This window comes from Mytilus californianus, unplaced genomic scaffold (assembly GCF_021869535.1).
Source record: "Mytilus californianus isolate M0D057914Y unplaced genomic scaffold, xbMytCali1.0.p SCAF_1, whole genome shotgun sequence".
Classification (NCBI taxonomy): Eukaryota; Metazoa; Mollusca; class Bivalvia; order Mytilida; family Mytilidae; genus Mytilus; species Mytilus californianus.
In genome coordinates, this window is record NW_026262581.1 from 64835255 (window position 1) to 64846609 (window position 11355).

Genomic DNA, 11355 nt, shown 5'->3' on the forward strand with positions numbered 1-11355 from the left:
CTACGTGCGTTGCTATGATTGAGATACCACTTAAAAGAATAATAATAGCGCACATGATAATAAGGTCAGAACTTAAAAATGTGTCATTATTCCTGGTATCGTTGATAAGGTTTTTTGTAAAGAAAAGACTTTTTTGATCAGAGACCACGCTGATTACAGCAGGTTACAATACTGGTCATGACAGAACAGATGATGGATGCTTCCATACATATTTCAAAAACTCGGTTATACCTAGGGGTTGTTGTCTAATGTAAGAAAGTATACAATTGACTTGCACCTTTGAGGACTGTGAAAGAGAGTCGAAAGATACCAGAGGGTTATTCCAACTCATAAGTCCCAAAAAAAAAATGACAATGCCATGGCAAAAACGAAAAACGACAATTAGACAAACCAGTACAAACTAGTACACAAATACAACATATAAAAGGAGGACGGGGGGGTGGGGCTTATGTTTTTTTGTTTGAGTCAGAAAAAATTTTCCGCGCAAAATTTCTCGACGCTATCAATCAAATTATTTTTTCAAAATTTAACACTATAAGGTATGGGTAAAATCTGGATTCAGAATATTTCTTTTTGTCATCTGCTTGACCACAATATTTTTTTAGGAAAAAACCAGAACACACCCCCCCCCCCCCCTCTTTGAAGTTAAATGGTCGTTCCCTTAATAAAAATTAGCTCCAACTCATATTATTGGTATCACTATATTGAATACAAAGGGAAACAGATTAAACCTATATCAAAATTTACTCTCATGGCACTCCGATTTGATTCATTGTTCCTCGGATCTGCTTGCTTCAAAGTTTTCGAAACCTTAAAAAAAATTCGACTATTCCCTGTATCGCTCAATTTAAATGAAAATCGACAATTTCATTTCTAAATGTCATCGCTGGACCAATTTCTGTGCCTCTCTTTGTCTGTTCGAAACACTTATGATTTTTAATACAACTCAAAACAGGTAAAGAGGGGCACAGAAATTGATCATCATATGTATTTCTGTAAAATGCACAAATATCCCGTTTTCATATTGAATTTGTAACTAAAATAAATTATCTTGCATAAAAATATGTCCTCTACTGGCTATGAGGTTAAATCTTATTACAGCTTTTTCATGGAGACCTAGATGAATATGGAAAAATTGTAGTATTTAACTCTTCTTTACGGAAAGTGAAATAACAATAAAATTCATCCGCCTTCTTTTGTCTTGTTAACTTTGAATTTACTCGATGTTAGCTGCAAATTCTTAAATGCAGTGCACTGAAATATAGGTGTAATACGTATTTTTACCTTGTGATTTTAATGTTCTAACATTCAAAGACATGGGGTTTTCCTTGACCTGTGATCGAACATAAAATAAACTTGTTTGCTTTTGAAACCTAAACGCTTTAATGTTATAATTTTATAATGAAAATCCTGAATGAATCTCCGCATGAAATAATGTTAGAGGTTGAGAACTGTCTCGTACAAATGGACTGTAATAAGTACTCAAATAATTCAGGAATATGGCAGTTGTTTTTTCACTCGTATCGTTGGTTAATAACGTTTTTTGTCAGTGTTATGGACTTCCCCTTTTTGAATTCACCTTTGAATTCGGTATTTCTGTTATACTTTTTCATTTACATGAACAGGTAGTATGACGATGTAATTTAACATGAAATCCATCAATACAACAACTACTCTTAAAATACAAATAAGTAAAGAAAGCTCGTACACATATATGCTTTTTTTTCTACACAATGTTCAATAAAAAAAGGAATCTGCAAAACTTAATTCCAAATGTATGCTTTTATAAAGCTCATCATTAGAATACCACGTCAAAACGACGTATTTCATGATAAACGGTAGTGTATTCTAGAAGCGTCTAATTGTCACGAGTTGTTGAGTTGTTTTGTCATGTTGTTGACTTGCAACCATGCGACAAGATGTATTGTATGTCGACAAGTCAACTTAATTTTGTATACTTGTTGAGTTGATACTACATCTTTCTGACTTGAAAAAAGTTTACTTGTGTTACTGAGGAAAGTAAATACCCTGCAATTAGCGTTGTAATTGTTTTCTCACTTTTCTCACTTTTTCTTGTATGTCTTATTGCCCTGTTCTGAAAAGAGATTATATCACCAAGTAAACATATTAAAAGTTAACTTGAGGTGAATGTTTAAAACCTGTCTACTCAATGAAAGTCCACATGCTCTAAATATGTCAGCAAGTAGATATTAGAAAGGTGTATTTGACTTGTTCTTAAATCGAGGGGAATGACGCTATTTTATATTTTATGTTGATTGCAGTATGCTTTTCTCAAGGTTTTTTATTTTGAAAGACTATGAAATTGCAAATTGAAATGTGCAATATTTGCATTCAGTATCCTGTATGTAGGTAAGTGATGGCATGCGTGTATAAGAGACAGCAAACAATAGGAAACAATCTAATAAATGTACAATCTAATAAATGTAGTATTCTTTTTCGTTCCCTTTCAAAGTACTTGATTTTGGTTGATGATTAACATAATATTGTTTTTAGACATACCCGTCCCACCCCGTTTAAGACAATATGTCTCTTAATAAGGTAAATAAGAATGCAGACTGATTAACGCTCACCTGGCGTGGAGTTAGAGGGGGCGTGCGCCTCCTTAAATGGAAAAAAAGTAGGACAAAATAAAATATCAGGGAAAAGGTCTCAAATAATTTGCCCATCGCTCCGTTGTTGAAAATGAGGAAGGTGTAAATTTACGACGAAGACATCATTTACACAGGAGGGCATACATCAAAAGTGAACCCATCTACCTGATTCATATCGACGGTTATGACAAGCTGAAACCTTTTGGCATCGCTATACATGGCGCAATAGATTGATATTCGCGAAAAATTTTGTGGTTTAAAGCCGGACCATCTAATAACAACCCTAGATATATTGCAAAATTTTACTTAGACCTAATCTAAGAACGGAGGTGCCTTCTAAGACTCATACGTTCCGATGCTGGAACTGAAAATGTCCTGGTCAAAGACTTGGAAATTGCCTTGCGTTACAGTCAGAATGATGAAATGTCAGGTTCTAGAAGTTTTTTGATTTGTAGGTCTACTGGAAATCAGCATATCGAGAGACTATGGAGGGATCTCTCTGAAAGCTTTACCCACTTCTGGAGGAATAAATTCTTGGACTTCAGCAGTTTGGGAATTTTTCGTACATCTTATCTTCTGCACATCGAGTGTGTCCGATTTTGTTTTCTTCCACTTATACGAAGGCAATTGCAAACAGTCATGGATACATGGAATATGCATAGAATAAGAATGCAACGAAGAGAAGTTCTTACCCCTACTGGTATTCCAAATGTACTTTATTTTCAACCAGAAATATACAATACCATGGATTATTCTTGTCCTTTGCAATGTACAATGGAGGCTCTAGATGAAGAATACGCTGAAGACTGGCCTGAAAGATGATGTTGTGAAGAATTCCTTGAGTTGATCCGATTCCTTACGAATGAAGCACCACAGCACGCCCTTATTCCAAATAACCTGGATGAAGCTATCATAATGTTTTGTGTGTTGATTGAGATGTGTGATGAGCTTACATTGCATGTGTAATACTTTGATTTAAAAACATCACTTGGAGACTTAATTTTGTAAATAATATAACATATGCAAAAATCGATTAGGTGTTCTCAAAAGCTTGGAATGAATCGTTTATTATATTTCTATCCTGATTTGTTATTGCGATATATGTATACACTATATATTATGTTTTAAAATTACATATATGGTATAACGAAGTTGAAATTAAACTCACAGCTGTAATGTAAATACGGTATAACATTTCTTATACTGTTGTAAAAAGTAGATTTATAACAAAAATACCGAACTCCGAGGGAAATTCAAAAAGAGGGGAAAGTTTATAAACAACTGAAAAAACCAAACGCTTGAACACATCAAATAACAGAACGACTGGACTGGAAAAAACCCGTCATATTCCTGAGTTGCTACAGGCATTTTCATTGCAGAAAATTGTAGGTTAAACCTGGTTTTATAGCTAGCTAAACCTCCCACTCGTATGACAGTTGCATTAAATTCAATTAAATTAAGTGTGAGCAAAACACAGTAGGTTAAAGTGACAATAATTGGGATAGAGCAGTCAACATAGTGTAACAATTACAAATACTAATACAAGCAACGTAATTGTGTCTACAGGCATTTGTAGTATGTAGCAACAATTCCGTTTCGCATGGCTATTTTATTTGTTAAGGTGTTATTCTATGGTGTTGCAAATTTTACGCTACCATGGTTTTATTGCGAAATCGATAAACAGACCCCTGTGTCTTAGTTATTTTGTTTTGTTGAAAATGTTATTCCCTCTCTGTCGAAACTACAGGTTAAAAAAAACACGCTACAGTTCGATAAAATGTTTCAAGGCCTAACATATTCGAGCGTAAACATATTCACTATAATACTGAACTAACGAAATTATTTATACCAAATTGTGTTACCTAATATATCACTTACAAATTACAGACCTCGAATCCGTTCTTTAATTTTCACTCTAAGTGAAGTAATATAATCGAAATTAGATCACGTGACAACGGACATGACACCAGATTTACTGCACAAACCCTTTAGAAACGGTATCTTGTCGTGTGAAATCTATTGATATTGTAAACAAAACAAATTTACAGATAAAATGTTCCTATAATTTCAACCTGTAACACCAAAGATGAAGTTTTGAAACCGTGCATGTCAAGAGAAAAATTTGGATTTGTCCGAGTTGGGGACCTTTGCATGAATTGTAAAGTGCAGAGTCAAATTTGGTAATTCCGTCTTAATTGGCAAGTGAACTATTAAGGCTCATTTATACTAGTTCGTGCGACGGTAGTGCGACAGTCTCACGATGAAGGCGGGAAATTCGTTCGATTTTTGCGCGACAAATAAGTACAACCAATCAGCGATACTGCAATTGATTTAAATTACAAAACAGCCGTCTTGCGATTTCCGAGCGAACTTCACGCGACAATCGCGCGACGGTCATGCATTTAAATACCAACCAAAACAATGAGCGACCATCGCACGGTCGACGCACAATGGTCGCGCGACTGTCGCAGGTGAAGTGTAATTAAAAAGTAAAATAACAAAAATACATAACTTCAAAGAAAATTAAAAATGGAAAGTCCTTAATCAAATGGCAAAACAAAAAGCTCAAACACATCAAACGAATGGAAAACAACTGTCATATTCCTGAATTGGTACAGGCATTTCCTTTATAAAGAAAATGGTGGATTAAACCTGGTTTTGTAGCTAGGTTTGTAAATGAACCCTAATGCAACTGGTATTCATTAAATGAATAACGGTTGCATACGGTTACACATTTTTTGGTATACATAGATATGTTTACAGTAAAACTTGAAAGATACCAATTTTACTGCACCAGATGCGCATTTCATATATTTAAAAATAATCGTCAGTAATGCGTGAATCCAAAACTTTTAAAAAATGACGAGCTAAGTATTTTCATGCCAAAGTCAACCGAAAAAAGACTCATATTCCGCAAAGGACAGAGCTATGCAACAAAAAGATACCTCCTTAGTTAAGTAAATTTTATGAATTTATTACAGCAGAATTCAAAAAACAAAATTTCCGTATTTCATGTCAGCACCGAAGTACTTGGATACTGGGTTGGTGATACCCTTTGGGATTAATAGTCCACCAGTTGTGGCATCGTCCCAGTGTTGATAATAAAGCTTGAACGGTACCAATTTTACTGCACCAGATACGCATTTAATTATAAAATAATAGTCAGTAATGCATGAATCCAAAGTTTTCAAAAAATGACGAGGTAAGCATTTTCATGCCAAACCCAATACGAAAATAGGTCCGTATTCAACATAGGACAGAGCTATGCAACAGCGAGATACCTCCTTAGTTTAAGTAAATTTTATAAATTCTTGACAGCAAAATTCAAAAAACAAAAAGTTCCGGGCGTATTTAATGCCAACACCGAAGCACTTTGCTACTAGGTTGGTGATACCCTTTGGAACTAATAGTCCACTAGCTGTAGCATCGACCCAGTGGTGATAATTAAACTTGAACGGTACCAATTTTACTGAACCAGATGTGCATTTCATATACATGTATCTAATAGTCAGTGATGCTTGAATCTAAAACTTTCAAAACATGACGAGGTAAGCATTCTCATGCCAAAATCAATACGAAAGTAGACCAATATTCCGCAAAAGAGAGAGCTATGCAACAGGCAGAATCCTCTATTTTTGTAAGAAAAGTACTTGGCTCATGGATTGGTCATACCCTCTGGGACTAATAGTTCACCAGCTGTGGAATTGGCCTAGTGGTGATAATGTGGTGTTAGTTTTAATTATGTGAAAATGAGCGGGCTTGGATTCCGGATAACAAAAATGGATTCTGCAAATAAAAAATGAATGTTCTTGACGAACACGCTATATTGGGCTCAACATATCGTCCGATCGTATTTCATATACAAAATACATCATATTCTTGAAAACAAATACACACTATATTCATTTTTTTTAAAACAGTAGCTACTGCCGTTTTAAACTTGATTCAATCTCACTATCCCATTTGTAAGGCCTCTACGGCAATCGTTGTGTGGTTTTAGTGAACCATACAAATACACAACTTAACATGAATATATATAAAGGCAACAAAAGCATATCTTATCATATTCAAGGTCTTTCCTCAAAATCGGAAAGACCTTAATATTTTTCTTATGTTTTTTAAGGTCTTTCCTCAAAATCGGAAAGACCTTAATATTTTTCTTATGTTTTTTAAGGTCTTTCCTCGAAATCGGAAAGACCTTACTGTTTTTCTAATTTGTTTTTAAGGTCTTTCCCTCAGCGGAAAGACTTACTGTCTTTTTTATTTTTTCAAGGTCTTTCCTCATAATCGGAAAGAGCTTACTGTTTTTCTAATGTTTTTAATGTCTTTCCCTACATGGGAAAGACCTAACTTTTTTTCTTCTGTTTTTTTTTCTTCCAGCATTTTTTTGACATGGTCTCCCCTCGTTTCTATTGAAGTTATCATAAGCAAATCTGAACCATCGATTGACCTCGTTATGAAGTTTTATCACCCCCTTTAGAAGTTATCTCCCTTTTATTGTTTTTTTTAATCCGACATGCTCCCTCCTCGTCATCTTTAAAGATATCATGACCATATTTGAACAAAAGGTAGATCCCATCATAAACTATTATCAGATGAGGCTGCGTATGATTTCATCGACCCCTTTTTAAAAGAGTTCTCTCCTCTTCAAATAATTTCTCTTATTTGCATATAACTTAAAAACTGTATCAAACAGAATCGAATCGAAAACGGCAACATGTACATGAATATATGGCGATGTATATTAACATAAACATTTATTTTGTTATAAGCTCTTATACGAGCTGTTTCCCTTGAAATCTTTTACACAAGATTTTCGAAAAGTTCTATTTCGAGAACCGGAAGTCTTAAAGATATGAGACCTTCTCCAATAATCTTCAGTTTATGTGACCTTCATAAGTAACCAAGGTCAAAAGTCACCAAGTCCAAAAACAAAATATTTTACGCTGAAATTTCAAGCTTAAATATTAAGAAATTTAATGACTTTAACCTTGTGACCTGTTGAAAGGTCAAGTAGTCCTAGGTTGAATGGTGGCAGTCCCATGTCTCTACGACTTTCGGTTTTGAAGTTGAATATTGCATCATATTTTTGATTATTCATTGTGCCCTTAGTCAACTTTGGAATTGTCCCATTTTTTTGCACTTCAACTGCAGATCATTTATCAGCAGTTTTGAGATATCTGTTGTCGTTTTAGAGATATTGCATTTGGCAACTTTGCGAGTGGGGGCATGTATTTCTGAATCAACAACAGCTATCCTCCTGAAATTTTCAGAAATTGAAGAGTTCAGCATGTTTATATGTTTGACTACATGTAGATACCAAAAACATTTGATCAAAAACATACAAAAACAAGCAATTTAAAAATTTCATGTTTTACATCCACTTTGTATGTTTCGTAAATTCTATTCATAAAATTGATATCAAATTGAACCTCTTATTGAGCTCTATTCAAAAATGAATATTTTAAACCCCCTTTTCCATCCTATAGAGAAGGGTGGGGGTCATAAAGTGCAAAATTTAAACTTCTTAAATGTTAAGGTTGTCGCATATCAAATGAAGGCCAATAAAGCGTACAGTTCAATTATCAATTTTTTGTCCCCCAAAAATCGGTCTGTTGAGGGTCATTGATTGTAGCAAAAAAAACGTCATAGAAGATAAGGTTGTTGTCAAATGAAAGGTCTTTATGTTAACATTTCAAATATCAAATTCCTGTCCCCCAAAAATGAGTTGGATGGGGTTATATAGTGCCACGAAATCTTTTGACCAATCAGGTAACTGATTTTTGGGTTATTGCCACTGAATTGACAATTTTAAGGAAATGTTGCAGTTTTTGGTTATTATCTTGAATGTAATATAGATAAAGATACACAACAAACAGCAAAATGTTCAGTAAAGTAAGATCTACTAATAATTCACATGAAAAAAAAATGTTAATTGACCCCTTAAGGAGTTATTGCCCTTTTAAGACAATTTTTCTTAATTTGCTCATCATGTTTGTTAATTTTCAAAAAATGATGAAAGATTAATGCAAAAAATTACAGGTGAGCAGATTTAGGCTTTTGAGAGCCTCTTTTTATAAATTTACTGTTTGAAAAACTATTAATTATTCGAAATACTAAAGAAATAATCCAGGCAAAATTACCTTAGCCGTATTTGGCATAACCGTTTGAATATTTTGGTCCTCACTGCTCTTCAACCTTGTACTTTATTTGGCCTTATAATTACTTTGATTCGAGCGTCACTGGTGAGTCTTGTATAGAAGAAACGCGCGTCTGACGTAGAAAAAAAAGCCTGGTACCTTTGATAAATATTTAGCATTGTTGATGTGGATTTTGCTGCCTATACCGTTAGGGCATTCATTGATAAAAAACGGATTTTACGTAAATGGTGAAATCTTCTAAACTATTGGAATATATTGATGAAACTGATAATATATATGGCAACATATTTTTTCTGAAACCCCTAGGTGCAAAGCAACACGACTGTAAAAAATCCGAAAATCGATTGTCACAGAACTTTTCTCACATCTTTAGTGGTAGAAACATAAAAAAATTAGTGCACTACTAGTTTTTAACAGTTGTCTTTGCAAAAGGTTTCGGATATTGAAATGTTCCCTAGGGACTGAACTATATTCTGGATGTCTCAGACTTTCTTTTTTTTTAAATCGCCAATCAACCATAATAGTAGACACTAACAGAACAACAGCTGTTAAATGAAATATTTACATTTACAAAATATAGTTCTAACTTTGGTAAATTTCCTGAAAGACTCTCATACCTTCATATTTTTAGGAAATGAATCCAACAACTATTCATATTGTTAGCCCGATTAGTGTCACAACAGTTAAACCTTCAATGTTGTGACAGAACTAATTCAATAAGGTAACCATACAATTTCCTAAAACAGAATTCCAACTTTGATAAATTTCCTGAAAGATTCTCAGACCCTTATTTTCGGGAAATTAATCTTGCAACCGTTTATATTGTTAACTATCCACGTCATTTCTATTACTAGGAATGGACTTCTGGTAATATTTAATTACGGGCAGAAATATGAATTTTTAAACATTTAAATACATTTCCATGATTAAAAACAATAATTTGTGTTATAATTAATTGTTGTATTAAGAAAAATAAACAAAATATTTTGTTTCAATGCGGGTTTTTTTGGCTTATGTAGTCATTAAAGGGGAATAATTTATTCATTTAAGTTTGCTTAGACGGCGACGAAAAGATTTGAAACTTCATAAGAAATAAATTCGTTATCTTGGTGTGATCAGAATGAACGGAATTTCACACCGGCGTTGAAAATGCATATACCCGTCGGCTTTGCATCAGGGTGTATGAATTTTGATACACCGGTGTAAAATTCTCCCCACTCCTGATTACACCAAGATAACTAATATTATCACTTATTTAATTGTTAAGGTCAGAGATATAAAAAGAAAATAAGAAATGGGTAATAGTGTCAGTAACTTTGTCTTTCAACAGGCCACTTATACCCCATATAAAGAGTCATAAAAACTAATACTATAGGATTACCAAAGCGAAAAGTAATAAAACATTCAGTGGGACAATACATGACCTAGGGATCCGAATCAAACCATGACAGACGTACTTAAAACACACACGACAAATAATACCTATTAAAATCCCCAACAACACTGAAAACATTGTTTAGTCTCTGATACATGATTTTTTTTTTTTAATTCTGTTTGGCTTTTAACTAGCTTTCAGTAACTGTAAGTACTGTCATATTCTAAATTTACGTTACGGTTGTTTAGTGGTTGTCGTTTAGTGGTGTAGTTCATAGGTGTTTTTTGTTTTTACTTTTGTATATAAATTAGACCGTTGGTTTTCCCGTTTTAATTGTTTTACACTGGTCATTTTGGTGCCCTTTATAGCTTGCTGATCGGTGTGAGCCAAGGCTCCGTACTGTAACCTATAATTGCTTACTTAACTACATTGTGTCTTGGATAGAGAGTTGTCTCATTGGCACTCATACTACATCATCTTATCTATATTGGGTATATAAAATCCTATAAAAATCGGGAGTGATATCAATTATACCAGTAGGATAAGCATATTGATGTGATTTCCGAGTATTATCACTCAGTACTAATACTACTAATACAATTCAACGCCTCTAATTGTACTAACTTACCAAATACCCTCTGATACTCTCTGGTAATATATTATTCGTTGCGTCCTTATTCCCGCCAATACGCCAACTCTCGTTACCTGGTAACTATCTGAGATCTTATCCTGAGTTAGGTAGTTTACAATGGATCATTCCGGGAACCGGGCTACGCGGTATATCTAACTACCGTACTGTCTACATAGTAATGTCACGTCCATTATACTATATTACACAACACCCCCCCCCCCCCCACTTTGAAAGGAGTGAGTTTACTTCCTATTCGAATATAAACTATCTTCCTTTAGTCCACCCCGTCTGGTCGCACCACGGGGATACAAATAAATCTCCAAATATATATATTTTCCAATGTTGACATTTCAACAACACACATATTTCAAAATTCCACAATTGCTCCGTTGTCGCTCTGCGGAGTTAATTTATAACTAGCATATCATTCCTTGATATATATATAGATGTATTAAACACAATCTATTCACATCTGATGTAATTTGCAATCACAATTTACAACTGATTTTCTATGTCCACATGAATCTGCTCTATTTACATTTCAGAATAAACCTGTCTCCTGCAGGCTGCTAAACT